Genomic DNA, 25,314 nt, shown 5'->3' on the forward strand with positions numbered 1-25,314 from the left:
TTTTATAATATCCCTAATCAATTTGTTTTATGGAAAAAATGCGTCCGGAAAAAAATTATCAAAAATCAATGAAAATGTTGAGCCATTTCAAAGTTGCATTTCATTATACTAAAATAGCGTACTACAATTGAAAAGTTTGAAATTTGTATGCGAATTTGTAAAATTTTCATAAGCCTTACACAAACTTTGCTCTAAGACTGAAGATGTGAGGGCACTTCTCACAGAAGCTTTCTGGTCACAGCAACATTCTAGATTCAAGCGTAAGGTCAGCTTACATAATTCCAAAAGTTAAATTTGGTAAAAGCGTCATTAAAACGCAAAATGGATGACAAAAAGGTTCTAGAGTCAGAATACCGCTCATACAGTATCTTAACAGATGGGTATAAAATGGCGGAAGGAGTAAGAGCGGATGTCTTTTGTCCGCAATTTGATCTCTAAAAGTCTTACAGACTCCCTAATTACTGTAGTATATTTCAAACTAAAATCTATGTCGCAACAAAATCAGCTGAATTGGCTCTGGAATTAAGCCTTCTTAATACCCGAATAAACATTTTCATTGATAGCCAAACGGTTATTAAAACAATTATGGCTACTTGGACTAACTCGCGATGTGTTCAACAATGCAGATCTAAAATGGATGAACTCTGGAGAAATAGGCAGACCACTATGTGCTAGATACCAGCACACAAAGGAATAAAAGGAAATGAGAGTGCCGATGAGCTGCTAAGGCAGGTATTCGCTTGACGAGATTGAGCACATCAGAAATATACCCATCACTCTGCTTTACGGCTCTGGGAACGCAGTGGTTATGGGATCACTCAACTTCGTAAAAATCTGCCAAAGACTTGGAATACGAAAACTACAAAATTTATTTTAAGAAAAGACTGCAAAATATTGGTTGAAGTACTGACGGGACACTGTTTCACCCCAAATTACGCAGCCCAAATTGGATTAGTCCAGATCGATGCGTGCAACACATGAATTGCAGCGAATACTAGGTGTACTTTGAAAGACCCCTAGGAACCTCTTTGGTCTATCTACTTTACCACTGCGATGCGCTTTATAGGACTCGACAAATGTGCCTAGAATCACCATATTTTTCATCCTTGAACGATATTGCTGTCAAAAGACAGAATGGCTTGTTTAAGCTCGCCAAGCCATTCATTGGGAGTTACATAAATAATATCTTCGACTCGAAGTGTATAGCACTGGCAATACAAAAACCCCAGAAGTCTAAGTGAGATCTTTTTACAGCTCAGCCCGCACTACCTAATCTAACCTTGGAACTATGATTTTTATGGTATTCGTTGTAGAATGAACCATATTTTTATGAAGAATTCATGAAATTTAAAAAATAAACAAAATAAAAGTGGTAAACAGGCCAATCTAAAGCACTTCTATTTGTTTGAACGCCTTGAAAAATAAGATCATTCCTCGCTCTCACCCTCTCTTTTCTTCCTTTCGCCTCCATCTAGCGCCAAGAGATTTGCAAAGTAATCGACATAATCTACTGATGAAAACACACCAGCTTCAGATGAAGCGGAAGCCTTGCATATGTTGGTGAGGCAAAATGGGTGAATTATAAAACTGCGACATCCTTGAGGAAGTTTCTGGCTATGAAAACGGCGTAGTACGACAAATTCGTTCATCACTACGTGTGTGAGCAGCAATAAAGAATTTCGTTCACACAATATAGCGACAACGAATGTTCCCAATTATTACGTCAGCAAATCAGCTGATTCCGTCCAATTCAATGAAAGCGGGATAACGCGAATGTCGTTAACTTCTTATTCTCTCCACTCTGATGGAAAATACCTATTTTCGCATGGTAGCATCTGGCAGCTGGAAAAAAAACGAATAAATAAAAAAACTCTTTGTTCAGCTCAGACAAAACGGTTGCGGTAATATTGCGAAAAGAGGAAGAATAAGTAAAAGGAAGAAAGTTGACAGTAAATATTTAAAAAGTAAATAATTATAACGAATTAGTTAGCTGAATTTCTCATAAAAATATAAAAAAATGTCAGTCACTCTTCAACTGAGTGAATTACATACAACTGAGGGAAAAGCAAAGATGTTCTCATAAATTAAATTCCAAAACATATTACAGAAAAATAAGCAGATTGAGTTTTCGAATAGGGGCAGAAGAACATAAAATAATATCAATGGGGTATTTTTCATGAATCAATTTAATCTTGCAAGAAAGTAGGTTAAGATATTTTGCCAGAATGAATAATGCGATATTCCACTACTCGTAAGAACGGCACGACACCCACTAATTTGGCATAAATTTTCAACTACAGCACTTGCGACTGCGATATTTTCAGTACTTTCATGGTGAAAAAAGAAGGTGAAGAAAGTATGGCCAATATCCCAACGTTAACCGGGTCTCAGCGATTTTGAAGAAATCAGCTGATTTGCTGTCGTGGTCGGGGTCATAACACTATGACCAAAAATTAGAGTTAACTTTCTTAAAGCTCTGACTACCGAGTCAGAATTTCGATTCGGTTTTAATATTTTTCAAAACTTGCTCGATCGTGAATTCCACAGGATATTGAGGGTGCGTAAGTAAATGTAAAAAATGTCATGCCCCTATTTAATAATGCGGGAAAAATTTCCCAACTAATAACGGGCTAAAAAAAGAGGCACAAGTCATTCATAAATAACGAAACAGCATTAGCGGGAAGGCAAATTTAGTTGCGCCGACAGGAAGACTTAAATAAGCAAAAATTAGTGAATGATGTGCTAGTAATCATACACATTATTTTGCAATATAAAAAGTATCAAGAACAAATTAGCTTCAGCAGCAAACAGAAATGACAAATTGACAGAAATATATTTTTTCGTGACAGAAGACAGTTTTACAATTCAATTAAGACACAAACATTGCGAGTATATGAAGAAAAATTCGAGCTGAATTTACAATTTAATTTGTCCAAATAACGAAAAAGGGGAAGCGGGAGGAGTTCAGTTGCACTTATACATTTACTTTTAGATGTACAGAGAGTAAGAGCGATTCCATGCCAAGTGAGCCAAGTATGTATTTTGAACCTTTGTTGTATATTTTTCGGAAAATTGGTTTATTTGTAGGCTCGAATATAGGTAATAAGAAGTAAACTGAAAAAAATATAGATGAAGATTTTTTCAATGTAGTATATAGTAGAGAATTTAATATATAGTAGAGAATGTAATATATAGTAGAGAATTTAAAGTGAAATATTTTGGATACTTTTTAACATTTTTTAATTTTTTCTTTTTTTAATTTTTAAAACAAAATATGAATTTTAAAAAGAATTTTTGGGAAATATAAATATATATATATATTTTTTTCTTTTTTTTTTTGAAAAATAAAAATATTTGTTTTTTTTGGAAATTTTTTCTGGAAATATAACAATATTTTTTGTTAGAATTTTAGAATTATTTTGTTTATAATATTAGAAACGCACAATTTTTTCCTATCCCTATTTTTAATTTTTTCCTTTTTTAAATTTTGAAGATAAAATATGCCTTTAAAAAAATTTTCGGGAAAAATAAAAATATTTTTTTGTTTGATTTTTTTTTTGTTTTTTTGAAAAATTGAAAAAAATGTTTGTTAGAATTTTAGAATTATTTTGTTCATAATTTTAGAAAGCAAGATTTTTTCCTACCCGTGTCGTTAATAGCTAAGGCTATGATCAGTAATCTCTTAAATTCTTAATAGTAGAATTCCATTAACTTTCCGGGTTATATTCAAACTGGCTTTGCGCGGTGTGCCAAATGAAAAATCGTGCCAATGAAAAATCAGTGCGAAGTACTGCTTTAACGAAGCACTAGCTTACGTACTGGTACGAGGGTTGCATTTTTACAGCGACGCATTTGCGATACTACGTAAGATGAGCTGGAATTCCATATTTTTATCGAAAAGTTGATATTTTTTAGCATACACTTTCATATAATGTTTTCACTACGAGCTTTATTTGTTCTTTTTTCAGTGAGTTTAAAAATTCATCTCGCCCAAGCGATGGAATCAACTCGTGAACATGGCCGTAGATCCTTGCAGGGTGAATTTCGTGAAGACCGTCCAAAATCGATGCTGTGATGAATTGATAACGCATTGTGACATATCTCGACATAGCGGCATCTTGTGATATTATTGGGACCAGCACACCTTCAATGTTGCATGAACATTTGGTCGTCAAGAACATTTGTTCTCGTTAGAAAGCGTATAATTTGATTGTTGCCCCAAAAGGACTCGTGTCGGTTGGTGTGAAGAAATGTTGAAAAAATTTAGCTGCGGTGATTCAAAGCACGTCTATGACACCGTAACAGGGGGCCAACCTTAGATCTAGCGCATGAGTTGGATACAAAAGAGCAATCAACAGTATGGATGTTCCAAGGCGAGCTTAATCTAACAAAAGCTTTTCGCGGAGAAAACACCTCAAAGCAAATGGTCGCCTGCTCCTTCGGAAAATCTGTAACCAAAAAAATCGGTATCTACCTAAAAATAAATCCACCGAAGTAACTTAAAATAGATAATTCTGAGTGGTACAACAGGGAGCTTTCACGTATCGGCTCGCACAAGGGAGTTTTTGACCACTCAAAAGATCGCCTGTTGAAGCCTTTAAACAGCTCGTTTGGTAAAACAACTTCTGTAAATAAGTTTGTTGGGATTTTTGAAAAATATGATGGTTTTGGCTCAACAGGGATTTTATGCATTTGGCATTTGGAGTCGGCTAGAATTGCCGCTTTTTAACTTTTAATCTTAAGTAAGACCAATACTGGAATATGGTTCGATAGTCTGAACCCGCATTATCAAATTTATGTATCTAGATAGGTTAGAACTTAATCGACAACAGTTTTAAATTCTTACCTTAAGAGATTTTCAATAGGACTCGCTGTGCATCTTTTCCTATATAATAGTCGTCTAGTGCTAATCATCTAAGGCTCCTTTTTCTAGTCTTACAAAAATTCTACGAATAAAAGAGTGGATTTAAAAGCCCATTTCTTCCGGTGAAAGTTAGCCTTAAAGTTCCCTTTGCAGTATCGAGGCACTTTAGGCGTCTCTTTTTGAAAACCGCGTAAAACAGATTACGACGACCTTAAGGAACCATTTCAATCCTTAAGCCAAGATTTTAAATCCGTCTTAGCACTTTTAATATATCGGATTTGCCTTTTCACCGTTAAGGAAACGATAAACTCTTCCTAACTAAATAATTGGCTTTAGTACTCCTTTAACTTTTTATTCAGATTCAGCATTTTATGTAGCTGAACAAACGATACAAGCTTAAACAAAGCACTGAAATTATTAAAATTCAGTAAAAAATAGTGAAAATTTGGCAGAGACGGTTCGTAAAACTCGAACATTTTTGGGTCATCGTGAAGCACCTTGTCGGACCGCAATACAGAAATTGATGAAAAAATTCGAGCTGTTGGGACAAGTTAGTGATGTGAAGAATAAAATCCGTGCACGTCGCTCAAGAACAGCCGAAAATATTGCTGTTGTTGCCAAAAGTGTTGAAAACAACCCAGGTTTGTCCATTCCTTGACGTTCTTTGGAATTAGGCATTCCACAAACGTCATTACACCGTATTTTGCATAAAGATTTGGGTCTTAAGGCTCATAAAGTTCAGTTAACATAAGAATTCAACCCGGCCGATCATCAACAAAGTCGTGTCTTTTGCTGATTGGGTCGTTGAAATACATGAAATGATCCGGAATTCCATCGAAAAACATCTTGAGTGATGAAACCCATTTCCACTTCGGTGGCTGCGTCAACAAGTAACTTGTCGGATCTAGGGCTCAGAAAATCCAAGAGTTATTGTTGAAAAGCCTCTCTATCCTCAACGTGTGACTGTTTGGTGCGGTTTATGGTCCGGCGGAGTCATTCGACCTTACTTTTTCGAAAATGAAGCAGGAGCAACAGTTACGGCGAATGGTTTGCGCTATCGAGAGATGATTAACGATTTTTTATGGCCGGAATTGGATGGTACTCGTATTGATCTGCACAAAGTTTATTTTCAACAAGACGGCGCTACGTGCCACACAAGCAACGAAACCATTGATTGAATACCAAAATAACACCTCTTATTGCAAAACCCTTTATATGGTTAACAAGTTCCTGCTTTTCCTGGTCCATCACCGGAACAAAAAATTATTCGTAGTTCATACGGACTACTTCGCTAATGTCAGTTGGGAGTTAGGAGGGCAATCGCTGGCTGTATTATTATTATTAAGATTACAATTAATAGCTGAGCGTCAGGTGATTATAAAAGTTGTTCGCTGCTGCGATCAGCTGATTCGGATCCTTGCACTTTGATGCATTGTTCACTTGCGGAATTTTTGAATTCTAAGAGATTCTATGTGTAATGTTTTCATCGAATACGGCCCCAAAGCCAACGCTCACGTTTTATATCCCGTTGATATTTAATTTTAAAAATACGTGTAGAAAGGAAAGAAGACTGTTGTTACTTGTAGACTCATACAATAGCAAGCACAACAAATTTTATAATTTTTGTCAAGCACTGGCTTTATTAAATAAATATTTAACAAATAAATAAATATTAAATAAACCATAGCATTAAAATATTTAATCAGCTTCCAATGAAGTTAAAAGCCTATGATGTAATTAACGACAAAAATAAAAAAGATATAAAAATCTGGTTAACAAAAACTAATTTACACCTATGATATTTGTTAATATCGCGCTATTTCATTGTAAAATAAAAAAAAAAAGGAAAATTATTTTATGTTCTTCATAGAACCGCTAGATATAAGTAAGTTTATTGTTAGTTAGTTAGTAAGTCAAATGTATGTTACGTATGTTGCATACAAAATTTATTTTGTTAAATGTTATATTTAGTTTGTAAGATTGTCATTATAAATGCTACTAGCCTACGAACAGACTTTTAATAGTATCTGTAGGACTTACAGTTTATTGTAAATTATAATGTATTGTAATTCAAAATGCTGAGAAAACGAAGTTGCGTTTATTAAAAAAATGCATGTAAATGATATTTTTACTCTAGTTACCATACCTTGTATGGATTTGCCTTATGTTGTTGCGTAAAATATTTACATATGTATGTATGTATGTTTATATTCTTACTTTCTGAAAATTTTCTTACTTCATTCCTTTAGCACAAAAATGTATGTATATACTTAAAATTTTTGGAATAAATGGAAATTCTGGATAAATAAATATAACAACAGCCTCTAATTCGCGTTTCTCACACTTGTCAACCGTTACTTAACAATAACAAAAAATGGAAACTTAATCAAATTTGCAAATTTTCTAAAAACAAGTATGTATGTATAGATATATGTATGTATGGATATGTGTGTGTTTGAGATGGGAATGACTGGCTCGAATGTCAAAATAGCAGCACTGAAAAGGCAGGAAATAAGAAATCAGCAGGCAGAGTGAGCAGCATTTTAAAATTTCAAAAACCTACACAGGATAGCCAGCCCTGCAGAAGCGGGAAGAGGTGGGTAGCAAGGCAGACACGAAAGGAGCAAAAGCGCCAAAACCACACTTACCCGGTTAGGAAGGAAGTGAGGAAACACCAGCGTCACTACGGCTGGTGTGCCTGCCATTGCTGTTCCTGCTGCTAATGCTGCTCCTCTAGTCTGCCTCCAGCTTTCTTGTCTGATTTGTAGTTGTGCCCAAAATTATTCCAAACGTTTTCCAACGACATTTTGCAATTTTTGCCTACTTTACTTTACCATTGCGACTAACGTGACAGGCATAAATAATCGAGTTTGTGTTTTACTCGTTTTTCCTTTTCTTTTTTTAGCTCCAAATTTTACTAATACATTCACATATAATTTTGCGTTGCATAGAATATTTAAAGGAGTTAGAGAGAAAAATGGCAAGCGAAATTTGGCAAACAACAAACAACCACAAAAATAAAATGAAAAATTTTACAAATAAAAGCTTTGCATGCCACAGCAGTTCAAAATAAAAAGAAGTCCATATGCCTAGGCAAAAAAAAAATAAAACACAAACTGAATGAGCGCCCGCACAGGAAATCCCTATTACGACGATTCGTTTACCAAACCAGTTTAGTGGAATGAGAAATGCGGCGCACATTTCGCGTAGCCTGTAGGCATCCAGAATAAAAAGTTTAGAATACTTTATAAAGTTTAATTTTGATGTGATTTTATCTAAACAATGATTATATTTTCACTGCTATACACCAAGCAGTTCTTTGATTCTCAAGAAAATGGCGTAAAATGGCGCGATAACTGGTTCGGCTGAAAATACCAAAGTGTTTGGCGGATCATACATAAATTGGTTGAACAATGGGAAAAATTTTTAAATAAAACTGCCAAACGTAGACATTTACAGAGAAAGTGCTCAGCAGTCTCATTCTCTGAAAGGTCCCCACAGCTAATGCAACGAGGGTTAAATGGTAAACATAGCTTTTCCGCGTAAGGGCCGAGAGTCTAATCGATCCGTAAACGAGTTTGGAAATTGAATGGCATAGAATACCAAAGACTTTATGAGTCCTCCGTCTATTATACTAGTGCCACAGGGTTTTCGAAAAGCACATGAAGAAATGAAGCGCCATTTGTTCTCCGCTTTCCTGAGAAATAAGTTGTGCAAATTCCTTTTAACAACAGTCAAGCCCATGCCGATGACCGACTTGGAGGTATCTGAGACCAAAAGGCAAAAGTATCTCTGACTACAATCGAGGACCAAAGTTGCTCTTAATAACCTCGCGCATAAGACGTACGGCTAAGCTTAATTGTGATAACTACCACCTTACACAGAGGATTAGAGGCACACTAAGGCTACTTAGCTATTACGACTGGTTTACACTATTAAATGCACGTTATGAGGCACACAAATTTAGAAATACTCCCGAATTGAGAACTGCTAAGCATTCGAAAAGGTACATATGAAAGGCTCTGGATGCATGCTGGATATCAAAGAAAATCCTAATCGACAAGTTGCCCAGTAGCGAAAGAACTTATTTATTACACAACCTTAAATGTGCAACAGTGCGCAGATAGAAAAAGGCCTCAGTTTAATGAAAGATCATTGAATTGAATGCCACTACCCAGAATAATTTGTAACACGAGCCGTGGACTCTAAACACAGGATAGTTACGCCTTGTCATTTATTTCAGATGACGTAAACTGCAGCAGCTATTTTCATTGCTAACTCCTAAAAAGTGTATACTAAAATGCTGAATAACTTTTGCGGCTCGATAAGAAAGGGCATTGCTAAGTTTTTTATGTTGGTACACTCCATGATTAAATTATTAAAGGTTTGCTCACTAGTGGCATTCGAATTTTGACACTCCCTTACAAAAGGTTGTATTTAAGAAGGTGCATAAAAAGGAAAAAATTAAATCCTTTTTGGTAAAAATGGTAGCAAAATAGTATTTTGTTACTTAAATGGAAACAAACTGCGAACGGTTTAAAAAATAAATTTTAATTAATATTTGAATGTAAATAATGGTATAGATGTAGAAGTGATTAGCGGAAATTGCCAAGTCTAATATTAAAACAAGAAATGATTTCACATAATCCAAGATTTTATTTTGTGAATTAATTTTTAAATTTAAAACCAATCGCAACGTTTCGCCAATATGAAATTATTTTGTTAAAAATAAATAAATAATTGGCACGTACCATTCTGTTAGGTGTTTCGCCGAGATTCTCCTCCTATTTGTAGCGCGCGTTCCACAAGTGGAAGGCCCTACAGTTTTAAGCCGATTCCGCTAGATGGTTTTTTATGAGAAGCTCTTTGATACTGGTACTGTGCTTTTCTAAGCCTCCTCTGAACACTTCATCCATCCATAGGAAGGTGGGCTCATTTATTAGGAGGTCTGCAATGTAATCGATTCCGTCGGGACTATTCAATAATTCTCCCTGCTGTAACTCTTTAGCAAACGCTAGCTCTTTGCAAAACATGAGTTCCGTTTAAATCATCACATCATAAGAAATAAAGCTTTGTAATTTCTCCATCTCGATCTCGGATTGCGTCAAATACTCTATCATGTCCTGACTTAAGCGGTATCTATTTCATGTCATACTACCATAGTCCTGAACATACCGATGAAAACTCTTGAGCGAGTTGTTGCTCGTAAGCAGACCTTTTTGAAAATGAAATGTTTTTTCTACAAATTTTACTTTTCCTCCACTTTTAGTCAAAATTTCTAGAGCTAGCAACCCAGTGTCTTGGTAAGGGAGCCGATTTGTCAAGAGGGAATGAGAAAGCTGCTTACTGAGCAAACCTTTTATTATTGAATCATGGGTACACTCTTCATATGAAAGTATGTGAAGTTTTATTTCAATCTGTCAATTCATTCTTTGCTTACAAACTATTTAGTATCGACTTGTCACAGTATCTTCTATGATGGAAAAAATCAAATGTCGGGCAGTGAATGAATTTTCGTTTTTGAAAGGTTTAAAAGCAAATCAAATTTTTGAACGAATGTTGAATAATGTGTTTAAGGACTTTTTACCATCAATGAATACAGAAAGATTAGAAAGTTAGGTTGTTGAATTTAAACGTAGTCGCACAAGCCTTGCAGGTGATCCACGTCAAGCAACAACACCAGAAATCGTAAAAGGATACAGGATATCGGATTGGAAAATCGTCGAGTGACTGAAAGAGATTTAGTAGGAGCCCTAGGCATTTGATAGGGCAGTGTAATGGGATTTCAGAAAGCTGCATGCACAATAGGTGCCGCATTCGCTAGCAAAGGAGCCAAAAACACATTCGAATGCGACTTTCTCAGAAACATTTACAGCGTTTTCGAAAGGATAAAGGGAATTTCGTGCGTCGATTCCTCACCTTGGATGAGACTGGAGTCTATCACCATGGTCCTAAATCAAAACAAAAGGCTAAAGAGTGGTGTGAACCTGGTTCTTCGGCTCTGAAACGAGTTCGTGTCAAGCACCTGTTAGCATCAGTTTTTTGGAATGAGAAAAGAGTTCTGTTTGTGGATTAAATAGATAAATTCTGAATATTATTGTAACCTTTTAGACCAACTGAAGGAAAAAATTAACTAAAACAGGTTCAGTTTGCAATAGAAAAAAATTCTGTTCTCATCAGAGCAATGCATCGTGTCACAAGAACATTTTGACAATGGCTAAAATCCATGAATTAATTTTCGAATTGTTGGAGCATCCAACGTAAACACCACTTTTGGCCCCTAAAGACTTCTATCTAGGTCTGGGACCACCTAAAGAACCCCATGCGTCAAAAGCGTTTTTTATCAAATGATGAGCTCATAACAGCTTTGGAAGCGTATTTTGCAACCCGTCCAGCTTCTCACTTCAGGGATGGAATTCATATATTGGAAGTTCATTGGAACAAATGCATTGATGTTCTGGGAGACCATACTGAATAAGGAAGTGTATTTCAAGCAATAAAATTGTGTTTTTCTTGCCGAACCGCAAACTGTAGTGAACAACCTAGTACCTTATTGTACCAATAAGCAACATTGTACCAATAAGCAACGGGACATGCAAAGTAAAGACTTGTACTTCTATACATATACAAACATATGTTGTCAGTGAAGAAGGAAAACAGGATATTATTACCCCTCCTAAGAGCTAGCTTTAGGTGACGGCTCTCAAAGTTAGCAAACAATAGCTACAAATATTGGATCAGATTGAAACAAATTTTTTCTACTTCATCTTGTTTTGTTGGGATTTCTTTTTCTGAGACACCACTTCTCTTTCGCGACTTTATAGCATGCACTCACTACTCGTTTACTTGCTGCACAGAATCCTTTCAAGCACGTACTCTACGGCTTTACGCCTAAGCTCTTAATCACCATCAACGTGGCGATGATGATATTAGTTTTCACAAAGTTTACTTACACAAAATAAACGCGTACACAAGAATGCAAATGAATCCTCGCTGGTAAAAATCACCGAATAAACAAATGAATAAATAAATGTAGAAATATTTTTGGCAGGAAACCAAAACCGCGCATACTTGCAAGCATAATTTAGAGAACTGCCACCCGCCAACGCAAGAAGGCGACAGTGATAGTAAGAGTGAAACTGAGAAGCAACGCCTGAGAGGAAATCATATGAAAATACAAATATTACATAACTAAGTTCTCATACCAAATGAATGAAGGTGAAGAAGAACGTAGTAAATGAAATTCGAGTCAAAGTAAATGAAAATTTTCGCAAATATGTGAACACAAGCATGAGAATCGTAGCCGAGTGTGCTTATAGGTAACTGTCATATGGTTGGTCTCGAGTTCGTTGCCCACGGAAGGCAGGGAACCCCAAATGATAGAAAAAGTTATTTTCAAATAGCGGTCGTCCCTCGCCACGTAATGACAAACTTCAGCGTGAATTGCAGCCTTAACAGAATTTCTCATAAAAACCAGCTCGCGTTTGAAGTCGTCATAAAAGTGCAACTTCTTATTGTTGTAAGCCAACATAGAGGCGCACACCACGAATTGCAGGAGCAGCTTGGCCAAACAACCAGAAAAGGATGCTCTCGCCAGTTAAATTATGTATGTATGTATGTGTGCTCTAGTTTTAACCAGCTCGTATGCACCAAAAAGTTTTAAAAGTCACGTAAATCTGTGGCAAAAATGTAATACAGAGCTAAACAAAAAGTGCAATGAAGAAAACAAAAAATATAAATACCTTAACAAAACAAAGAAACCAAACATAAAAAAGTAAATGATATATTCACTCACACTGCTGTTACATCATCAAGGGCGTCATAACTACGGAGATTTTTGTCTTATCAAAAAACGCCAAAACTCTCGACAATAAGGTGTTAAGGTCAACACCATAAAATCTAGCTGTCACGAAAAACTTGTCGGTTCGCAGCAGCATGGTGTAAAAATGGAAATTATGAATGTCAATTAATCAAAATTTTCAGCAGGACATTCTACTGTTCGCGCAAACCACATGCCAACCACACCGCACGATAAATGAGTTTCTAAATGAGCGCCGACTGAGTGAAGCTAATGATGCTTGAAAAGCTGAAAGCTGGAAAATGAGAAAGTCGGGGCAGAGGGAGTAGCGCCAACAATATTCCATGATAAATTTATATACATGCATATACAGAAGGAGGAGGAGGACTAAACGATACAAAAAATAGTGCTATTAAGTTTTGCCAGCATGTCCTGTTGTGGCGAATGGTACATTGAACTATGAACTCTGTGACCACTCAGCGGATGCGACTCCTCCAACTCCTCATGTCATCGTCAGCAGTTCAACAAAATTAGTAAGCGCTTTTATTATAAAATATGGACCAGAAAAAAGGAAGTGAACAAAGTGGAAAAAGGTCTTGCTGATTGGGTATTGGTTAGGTGGCAATTTCCGGTGACTAATTACATTGATTAAGCAATAAGCCCTCATTTAATTTTCTGCCACAAAGGTGATGTAATGTAATAAAGCGAAAAATAGTGATAGCAACTGGAGGGTATTGTCTATTTTGTGTTTTTTTGTTTTAGTGTAATTCTATTCACTTCTGTTAATGTAGGAAATGAGGAGAGCAATCCACCTATGGCAGTATTGAGTTCGGTTACAAGATTTTAAAGATTTTAAGTGTTTAAGTTTTAAATTCCATATTTTGCAAAAGAGTTTTATATCAAATAAAATCAATTCAGTTTGGCTTAAAATTTAAATTGAGTGGGGGGTATGGAATGGTATTGCTGCATTGCAAAAGTGCGGAAATGTGTGAGTCAGATATTTATAAAATAAAATCGGTATATCCATCAATCGTTTACACTGGCCAACAAAATTGCAACTTTTGTCTGATGATTAAGGCTTATCACTTGACGTCGCTGATTCTAAATATATGTACTCTCAATTAATTTGTGACAGCTCTTGCTTACGAGATTTAGCTTTCGTTAATAATTCATTGTTTTTTATTGCTCGTATGCTGAAAAATACTAGAAAAAGTTTTTTTTATTATAATTTGGCATAGCATCGTCAAGACGAGTTTGTGTAAATGGTCCGAATCAATTTTATTTCATTTGCGGAGAGTATATATTTAAATAATAAATGTGACACCGTTCGTAATTGAGGCTTACAAAAATTACTTTGGTCACCCGATGATGAAATGAAAAATAATCCTTGGATTCTTCAAAGGCATGCAAAATATGCGTTGAGTTTCTACGTTTGTGAACAAATAAGAAAAATAATAGATTTAGGTACGAAACTGCTATGGTCTGAAAGGAACAAGTGAACCACCACGACGACTGTTACTTTTGTTTGGTTAACATAACTGGCATTAACCGGAAAAATCGAGCCAATTGGGAATATCTTTGCATACGGTCGGCATATCATCATCATCATTAGCATTACAGTCTTGTGCAGACCATTGCTTCCACAACTACGGTTCTCCACTCCGATCGATTCTCTACTACTCCTTTCCAGTTTGTGATACCCATTTTCTGCAGGTCGGCTGTGACCTCATCTACCCAGCGTTTGTTTGGTCTCCCTCGACATCTCCGTCCAATTGGTTGTCTATGGAACGCTATATTGGCAGCTCTCCATTTGGGCATTCGGTACATGTGCCCCAGCCATCTGATTCGTTGACTTTTTATAAAGCGTATTGCGTTTCCATTACGTATCAATGTGTCTAGCTCATGATTGTATCTTATCCGATACGTTCCGTCATCTCGCCGGGAAGGACCATATATTGTTCGCAGTATCTTTCTTTCAAACCTTAGTATTTGGTCCATGTCTTTTGTTTTAAGTACCCATACCTCACTGCTGTATGTTAGTATGGGTCTTATAAGCGCTTTATACATTGCCATCTTTTGATCTCTTGATAGCAATCGGGACTTGAATAATTTTATGTGAGCAAAGAATGCTTTATTTGCCGCACTTACTCGGTCATTTATTGCCACGGAAGTGTCAGAATTACTGCTGATGAAAAAACCTAAGTATTTAAATTTGTCGACCTTCTGTATGCATTCACCATCTATTTCAATGTGTGCATCTTCACTCGAAGTGCATATATTTCGTTTTATCTATGTTTACCCGTAGACCCACTTCTAAAGCTGTGTTTTTCAATCGCATATAAATTTTCTTAAGCTCATGTTCATTCTGTGCAATCACGACAATGTCATCGGCATAAGCTAACACTTGCGAGCTGCAATTAAAAATCGAATTGCCACATTTCAGTTTGCATACTACCTCATGTAGTAATAAATTAAAAATTGTCGCTGATAGTGAATCGCCTTGTTTTACACCTGATGAAATGCTGAATTCGTTGGTAACATCTCCATTTATCATAACCTTGGCATTAGTGTTTGATAGTGTCATCTGGATTAGTTTTATAATTTTTACCGGTATACCTTGTTTAAGCATTATGTCGTTCAGACAGTTTCTATTGATGCTGTCGAAAGCTTGCTTAAAATCAATGAACAGACAGTGCAGATTTAGTTCGAACTCTCTGTGTTTCTCAAGAATTTGCATTAGTGTGAAACATTGGTCTGTTGTGGATCTACCCTGGCGAAAACCGCACTGGTAGTCATCCAAAATTTCCTCAGCATATACGCTCAACCTTTTATTGAGTATATTTGTAAAGACTTTATAACCAGTGTTGAGGAGAGATATGCCTCGATAATTATTACAATTTGTTTTGTCGCCTTTTTTATGTAATGGTACTATAAGGCTATTGTTCCATTCTTCCGGTAGATGTTCGGTTTCCCAAATTTTGCGTATTAGTTCTGTTATCATGTTATTGAGTACTTCACCGCCGTATTTTAGAAGTTCTGCATTTATTTGGTCACTTCCGCTGCTTTTATTATTTTTTAACTTTTTCAGACTTTCTACCACTTCGTTACGACCCGGTGCTTCTATGAAGTTTTCTGCTGTAAAGTATGTCTCATCTATACAGTGTGGACCGTAGTCTGTTGCATGTTCTATATTCAGAAGATCACTAAAGTATTCTTGCCATCTATTCAAAATTTTTTCTCTTTCTGTTATTATTTCACCTTCCTTGTTTTTGCACAAATTTGTTCGTGGCTGATATGTCTTTGTTTGGCTTCTAATTGCGCTGTACATATTTCTTACATTTCCTTGACTGAAATCATTCTCGATACGCTGAACTTTGCTGTTGATGTCCTGTTTTTTCCTTTGTTTTATAATTTTCTTTGCGGCTTGCCTTTTTTCGTTATATTCAAGTAGGTTTTGTCTTGTTCGTTTGTTTAAATATTTTCTTCGCGCTTCGTTTTTTGTTTCAATAGCTGCTTTACACTCTGCATCGAACCACTCATTTGTGGTGCATCTTTTTGTGCCTATTTTCTCTTTAGCTGCTCCAATAACCGCATTTTTTACTTTAGCCCAGATTGTTTCTGCTGAGTCTTCCTTTGTTACGATTAGATTACTCTTTATGATTTCTTGGTATGCACGACGCTCTTTCTCATCCGCTGAAATTCGCTCAGTACTCCATTTTACTTTCTTGAACCTGCGATCGTTGCCTATATTTGAAATTTTTTGCCTTATCCTGGCAATCACCATGTAGTGGTCAGAGTCACAGTTTGCGCCTCTAAACGATCTGACGTCAATGACCGAGGTTGCGTGTCTTTTATCCATCAATACATGATCTATCTGGTTCGATCCTCTCCTTCCGGGCATTTCCCAGGTTTGCTTATGAATTTTCTTGTGTGGAAAAGAAACGCTGCTTATCCACAGCCCGCTGCTTAGACAAAAATTTATTAGTCGTGCACCATTATCGTTCGATTCGTCGTGTAGAGAGTGCTTTCCCCCAACGTCTTTGCTAATATTGGTGTTTCCCACCTTTGCATTTAAATCTCCGAGGAGCATTTTTATGTCATATTTACATGATTTTGACATCACATATTCCAGTTCTGCATAGAAGGAGTCTTTTGCAAAATCGTCTGAGACATCGGTAGGCGCATACGCGGCTACAACTGTTATGTTCTGAAATCTTCCTTTGAGTCTCATGAGGCAGAGTCTTTCACTAATTGGCTCGAAAGCCATTATACTTTCTCTAAGTTTTTTGTCAATGTAAAAGCCCACACCTAGCTGTCCTCGTTTGTTTGGACCACTGAAGAAAATTGAATAGGCTTTCTTTCTTATCTCACCATGATCCGCAAAGCGTATCTCTTGTAGAGCTGCTAAGTCAATATTAAATTTCATACACTCATCCGCTATTTCGGACATCTTGCCGGCTTGTAGCATTGTTATCCGAGGCTGTTGTTGTGGATTCGCGACAATAAATACTGGTATAAGGTTGTCAGCCTTAGGACCAGTCCCCTCTAGGAGAGCCAGATCACCCACTTCTTTTGTTCCCTTTCCTTCCACTGGGGTTTCCCACTTTGTGAGGTACCCAGTCTCTGGTTAGGGTTAACAGTTTCACCGCTCGAAGGATTCAAGTTGGGAGATTGACAGTAAGAGGTGATATACATCATATCTCATCTCTCTATCGGCATATAGGCGAGTTTTAAGCCCTAAGATATCACCTGAACCTCAAGGTGGATCATCACAGAAGGAATCTATGCATTTAAAGGCAAATACTGACTTTGAATGTGACCTGGAAGAGCCAAGACCATTGAACTGAGATAATTTAAACGAGCTTATCAGAGGTTTGGGTCTATCAAAGTATACTTCTGAACTTTTGGCTTCTACACTAAAAGAAAGAAACTAAAATTTCTTATTACCACACAAAAGCACAAAATCTTCTGAAACATTTTGCTGAAGAAGGCGACTTTGTATTTTGTAGAGATTCTAGTTGAATGGCTACAATGGGATTACAAAATTACGTTTCCAATGAGTGACGTTTATTCATAGACTCATCAAAACGGGGTCTAAAATGCGTTCTCTTGCACAATGAGAATAAACTTGAATCGTTGCCTATTGCACATTCTGCTAAAAGAAAAAATAATATACAACTGTTGCTTCGGTTTTAGATAAAATTAAATATGTGGTACACAACTGGCTCATATGTGCCGATTTAAAAATGGTAAACTTCCTTCTAGGCCAACAAAGTTGTTTCACAAAGTATCCCTGTTTTCTTTGCTTGTGGGACAGTAGAGCTGAAATACAACATTGGATTAAAAAGATCGGCCTACTCGGGAAGCAGTGGCGGCACTAGGCGTCGGCGACGTCGGCCACCGCCTATATCGCTCGATTTCACACATGGCGCACGAGACTCTGGACGGGGAGTCCCCGTGTTGTTTAATTTATTTATCTATATTTCATTTGTCTGTGAGAGTATTTTTTTTCATATGGCAACTTGCAGACTCGCAAACGCAAAGTTTCTTTTTATTGTATTGTAAAGTCATCACCCCGACGTTCTAGTGCACAGTTCTAGTGGATAAAAGTTTTACGTTATTTGTTATTAATTTCATACCTAACGTTAACGATAGTATATTACAACCCAAGGCCAGAAAGTTGGACTTCCTGGCGGGTGTAAGATGGTGGCCGAGACGAAGCCGAGTCCAACTTTCTGGCCGTGGGTAGTATACTACTTTTCTTGATCTCCCGCCGAAAGTACGTACTTGCAAGGATTTACAAACGAGAGGGAGGAGCGGCGGGGTCGGGGCGCATATCAATAACCTCGAAAAAGAAAATTGTTAATAAAATAACATTATTATTATTTTAAGCAAAATGGTATATTTAATATAAGTAACTTCAATATTACGTAATAGTAACAATATCACATTCTATACTTAGTTAAGTTGTTATCTAAATATGATCCGACATTACGGGAGCATATGCAAGTATTAATGAAAAACAAATTAATCAACATTATCTGGGCTACGACATCCAAAACGAATTAATTAATTTAATGTCTAACTTAGTTATTGACGAAATTATACACAGGGTTAAACAAGCAAAATACTACGCCATCTTGCTCAATTCTACCAGGGACGTTAGCCGTGTTGAACAAATGTCAATAATATTATATTAAGATTTTGCAATTTGTCAACTGGAGCTGTAGAAGAACATTTCATTGGATGTATTGACGTCGCAGAAACAACAGGAGAGTATTTAACAAAATCAATATTACAAGAACTGGAAAGAAATGATCTAGATATCCAAAACTGTCGAGGGTAGGGATATGATAATGGCGCCAATATGGTCGGAATTAACAAAGGTATCAGAACAAGAATACTCAATATAAATCCAAAAACATTCTTTACACCATGCGGACGCCACAGTTGGAATTTACTTTTGATAGATGCAGCAAACTTTTCAACGACAGCCAAAACATTTTTCGGCTTTATCAATAAAATCTATGTGCTATTTTCAAAGTCAAGCAAGCGTTGGGAGATAGTAAAAAATAAATTAAAATTGACTTTACAAACTCTGTCTGAAACGAGATGGGAGAGTAGAATCGGAGCAGTAAAAGCAATATTTTTACAATTTGATGATGTCATCGAATATGTGAATGAACTGATGATTCCAAAACTCTAAGCGACAGTGAAGCAGTCCTAAAGGAAATGTTAGCTTTTGAGTTTATTGTTGCATTACACGTGTGGTATGAGGTTTTGCTACGTGTAAACAATATAAGAAAACTATGGCAATCGGTTCAAGTCAACTTGCAAGTCGCTATGGATACTTTACGCTCATTTTGTAGCTGGATTCACGAATTCCGAAATACAGGATTTGAAAAAAACGTAACAAAAGCTAGATTATTTGTGGAGAAAAGTACTTATGAAATTCAGTCTCAATTTAAGGAAAAAAGAATAGCCAGGAAAAAATCGAATGCTTAGTTACGAACACACTGATGAACCAGTTGAATCTCCGAGTTAATTATCTTAACTCAGAGTTAATTATTTTAACAAAATGGTAGATGCTATAATAGTCGATACTGAATGTCGATTTACAGCGCTCAATGAATATTTTGAGCAATTTGGTTTTATTTATGATATCAATTATTTGAAATCTATGCCAAAACAGGTTCTTCTCAAACATTGTACTGATTTAGGTACAAGACTTCGTGAAGGCGAAAACAGTGACATACAGCCTTTCGAACTATATGAAGGACTTCAGCTTTTTAAAACTAATTCACTAGACTCTATCAACGACGCGAAACAACTCATCCAATACATTTTAGAAAATAATTTAGAAGAAATATATCCAAATGTTTATATTACAATTAGAATCATGCTAACAGTTCCGGTCAGCACAGCTTCCGCGGAGAGAAGCTTCTCAAAGTTGAAATTGATAAAAACCCATTTGAGAAGCACAATGAGCCAAGACAGACTATCCGCGTTATCAGTTCTGTCAATCGAAGCTGAAATAGCGGCTAGTCTTAACTACGACACAATCCTGAAAAAATTCAGTGAGGCTAAAAGACGAAAGTTCGACTATTTTAATTTCTGTGTGGAATTATTTTTTGTCATCATTTTATTAACAATAAAGCTCGTTATACTCATAAATTATTTTATAATTTGGCTCACTTAATTGTACATTTTCTTTCACCGCGAAGTAAAGAGGTCTCGCGAAGTTGATGCCGCCGACGTACACATTTGGTCTAGCGCCGCCACTGTCGGGAAGCGCTAGTTCCCGGTCAATAGAACATGATAAACCCACCTCTACTATCTAGGGATCTTACCCCCGTTACACACAAAAATTAGGGCTTATAAAACAATTTGTAAAAGTTTTTCACAAAAACGAAATTGTTTCTTTTTTCAATCAAAAAGTTTCCAAAACTAAGTGCAGAAAAGATAAGACGAGGAATTTTTGATGGTCTTTATTTAAAGACTCAAATTTTATTCATGTTATGACAGAGATCTAGAAAAACGCATGGAATGAGTTTGTTTGGCTTGTTCAAAATAGAGAGAATAAAAAAAGTTCTGATTATTCCCAACACGTTGAATAACGAATGAATCACTTTCAAAGTCTTGTATGTAACATAAGCATCAAGTTACACTTTCTTCATAAGCACCTCGACTATCAAGTCTACTGGAACGCACATATGATGGCTGACTATTGTTGGAGCATTCAGAACAGCTCACCGCCTTCAGCTTCAAAAAGAAAATCAAACCAAAGCAAGTTTTTCAACTTAAAAACTAAATAAAATGTTATTGCTTTTAAATATTAGAGTTTTTTTACAAAAGGGCTTGTGTATGATATTTAACAAGATATGATACTGAAATTTCAGTTACAGATTTGAAGAGGTTTGGGTCTATCAAAGTATACTAACAACCTCTCAACAAAATTGGATTAAGATCATGTGTCATAACCCAATCATCAGGCATGCTGTTACTAGCCCTTTGCACTCAAAATCTATTTCGCTTGCGCGAACCAGTAACTCGAGGGGATTTCGTCCAAATTAGGTAAACAATTAACAGGTACTTTAAAAAATTTATAATTAAGCAAACGTATACAAATAAAAAAACTGAGCTAAGTCCTTAGTGTCGTAGCAGCGTCGTTCGATTTAAGACTTCACATCATTCAGGCGCTGCATCAGCGCTGCTCGAGTTTAAATCAAGTGCAAAGGGTTAGAATCATCTCAGGTGAAGGACAGTGTCAGAATCGGACGTATACGCGTTGTTCGTACGTGTAGAGCCATCAAAGCTGTGTGGGAGCGAATTCCTTGAGGATTGAGAAAACCGTAGCTAGAGACCTGAATATATCTTCCAGATCTTCAATCATTTTATGGATGAATAAACAAAATGACAAAGTCTACGCAAGAACATGGCATACTGCACCAAGTGTTCGGAGAAATCGTCGTTCAGCAATGCACCAGGTATGCTTGGTTGGAAATTGTCTCATAAATAAGTCAGTTATTTGAATTTTTGCGAAAATGGCATAAAAAGTGTATCAAGAAGATGTTTTGGAAGGCATGATGGGGAATGTAAAAGGAACCCTTTTTAATGAGAAACACTGAGTCTATCAACTAGACTTTGCACCGGTGCATACTGTTTAAACAACACAGCAGTGGTAACAGCAGAATATTTCAACTTTCCTTTCTGCTGATCGGACCGTCTAGAATTAAATTCTCTTAATTACAAATTACGCTCTGAGTTGAAAGGTATGACTTCACGACCGAAATGTGGAGAATCTCAGGCGAGCGCTTACTGCAGTTCATTCATTAGTAAGAAAACCATACGCGCAACTAAAGCATAATGACCGGACCGTAGGTATAAGCGGCTATACTGAAGCGAAGAGCGATCCTTTTTAATCATATTTTAGTTTACCTGAAGCACTATTAATTAATAAAAATAAATCCAGATTGCATCTAAAAATGTGTTCCCGGAATTTTTACTCAAATTTGCATTAGTTATAGAACTTATGGCACGACCATAGTGAAAGGCCGCTTACTTTTTTTCAATGCACATCTGCGAAAATGCGTTTTATCGAAACAATGTGCCGAAATTTTGGCACAAATGAACAGGATGAAATCTTAGTTACATGACATTTCTTTGGTTTCGGCATCATTTACTTCGTAGATCAATTAGAGTATGTATTGCTGCTTTTAGCTTGAAAAATCTATAAAATGGAATTCTGTACCGTGCGTTTTATGAAGCAGTCAATTTCAATTACTCAGGGGGACCCGGTGGTCTAGAACTTGAAAATTTAGGGTATTCTCAGGAATTTTTTTACAATAAAAAAAAAATGAAAAACGATTTATAAATTTTTTAGGATTTTTATTTAACTTCTTTTACATGCAAAAATGGAAAACTTTTTTTTTATGAATTTTACATATGGTGCTGAAGTTGACCCTCCCAAAAAATTGGACCTGAACGGTGTTGTCCATTTCGGCTCTTCTATTTATCGGAAACACAAAAACTAAAAAAATTATTAATCAGTACGACTGTAGCTATGTATGTCCCGTTACTAGAATAAAACAAAATTGACAAAATGGCTCGGTTTTGAATTTGACACTTTAAAAATCGTTTTTTCAGTTTTTTAATAAAAAAAAAACGAAATAATTTAAACATGATAAGATGATTCTAATACGGGCGACACCCATTGATGTTGTGAACATATTAAAGTTTCAGACGATTCGGTTGAATAGTTGTGCTTTCTTTTTGAAAACACCAGGCCGAAAAAAGCCGTTTCGAGATAAATGAGCTTAAAATTTCAGGTACAGGAGCGCGCGGACCGCTCTCTACCTAGTTATGGGTTGTAGAAGCTATAATATTGAGAATTCAATATGCATGAAAATTTCACAATATATTCTTAAGATACTACAATATAATTTCGAAATATCAAAAAAAAAAACAAAAAATCGATTTTTTGAAATTTCTAGACCACCGGGTCCCCTTAACGTAATTCCTTATTGCAAGCTTGAAATGCTTTTTTCGAAAATAAAATGGTAAAATATGTGCATACATTGCGTTAAATAACTATAGCACTAGGACTTATTAACAAATTTTGGCAATTTATTAATTTTAATAAATTTAAAATCAATAAATTTATAAATAATTAAAAATTCAAGTCTACAGTTTTAGTGCCCATAGGAATTTCGGATAATGAAGTGCAACTTTTAACTGGCTCAAAAATCGCTGTGTTTTTTGACAATTTGGTTTTTTTTTGCTGGTGGACTCGTGCTTTTCTCCACATAATGAATGGTGGTTCTAAAACCGCTATCAATGCAACTTGGATGAAATATATTCATAATCCCCGAATCCACATTTCAAATAAACTAAATATTTACGGTCGATCATGTGGGGCGCAAGTTTGGGGTGCCGACGAATTCGATTCAGTTGAGAGACTTATACGTCCATTTATTAAAACATTTATTTTTTTGCCGCAATTATATAAATACACTCCACAATATCTACATACACTCCGACCTTGCGCTGTTTTTTTCTACTAAGGCACAGGCTTCCACGCATCCTTGCTGAGGAGACTGCACGCCTCGGCGCTCATTGGGCAAAAAAGTAAAAGGATGTCTCGCCAATGTTAAATATAGAGCCTCTTAATGCTTTTACTTCTGAGTCCTTGTCTGTGTTCAAACCTTCGTTATTAGACAATCTTAAGAGTAAAAAACTTTCGGTTTTTCTAGGCACTGCTGTTAAATTAGAATCATACGATTTGTATTGTATGCTAACTTAGCACTGAGATATTAAATACTTCACTGATGATTTTTCTGCTCACGCTATTAGCTTAATTTTTCATGCAAGAGGAAGTTTTCTATGTTAAACTAAACTTTACGCAACTAAAAGGAGCTAACAAAATTGCACGCACTTTGCTTCTCTTTAAGCCGCAGCTATAAAATGGCAAAGAAGCAGAGTTTTAACATTAGAAATCTTGCAAAACCAACTTAACGCTATCTATTTGCGAAAACTTAAATTACTTTCTGGCCAACGAGTATATAACAGTGCCATCTCCCTCTCTTCCCAATAATTTGTCCGCCCACTGTACTACTAATATACAATTTTACCCCTACTTCTTTGGCATGTCGATTTCACACAAAAACGAAATCTTTGTCAATGTAAATAAGATTGAAATCAAGAAAGGAAAACAATTTAAATAAAAGGAAATAACAATGCGCACGGAAACTATTTCTGTAGACAAAACCCAAGAGGAAAGGAATTTTTAGGAATTTTATGAAAAGGAGGAAATAGATAGTTGGGATAAGTGAAGTGAAATCCAACTAGAAACAGTGATGTGTTGGAAATGCAAGGAACAGATTTACAAATAAAGGTAAGAAACAATGCGTGCAAAGGATATTGTTAAGGCGATGCTGGGAAAGGAAGTTGCAGCTCACACAAAGCGGAAAGCTGAATGTGGGGGCAGCAGGAAGCGAATGGAAGTTGAAACGAGCAGAGAAATAAAACATTTAAGTGCTTCGGCTGTCAAAAAGTGTCAGGAAGCTGAGCACGCATAGATTTTATTTTTGCGCAAGTTTCGTAGGCATTGCAGTACAATAGTTGAAAAAGTTTGCTGAAATGTTAAAATCAAACAAAAGTTATAGGTGTGTATGTATGTACACTATTGTATGCCTACGTGCGTGCATATAAGCACAAATAAAAGAAAGAGTGAAGTGGGCTGTGAGTATGAAATAAGAAAAAAAAAAAACAAAAACAAAAAGAATGGGCATGGCATTGTTGACAAGCAACACTTGAATATTGAGAACAAAAGCAAGAAGAAGAAGAAAAAAATAAAATAACAGTCGACGGAAAAACAAACGCAGACGACTATGAATCGAACTATTTAGGTAAGATGGATTTAGGGTAGCCAAGGAAACGCTGGCGTAAAAAGAGTCCAAGTGTGGACAACAGCTTAACAACCAAATGGATTAAGGTGGCGGTGGCGACAAGCCGACGAATGGCCCATTGGCAGAATATATACAGCGCACATATACACATACATTTCTACATATGTAAGTAGGTGTGCTAGAAAACAAAAAATGCATTACTTATGAATAGAAACACAATTTTAGCATAAAAAAGGAAAAGAAAT

Source organism: Anastrepha obliqua, chromosome 1 (assembly GCF_027943255.1).
Source record: "Anastrepha obliqua isolate idAnaObli1 chromosome 1, idAnaObli1_1.0, whole genome shotgun sequence".
NCBI classification, from domain to species: domain Eukaryota; kingdom Metazoa; phylum Arthropoda; class Insecta; order Diptera; family Tephritidae; genus Anastrepha; species Anastrepha obliqua.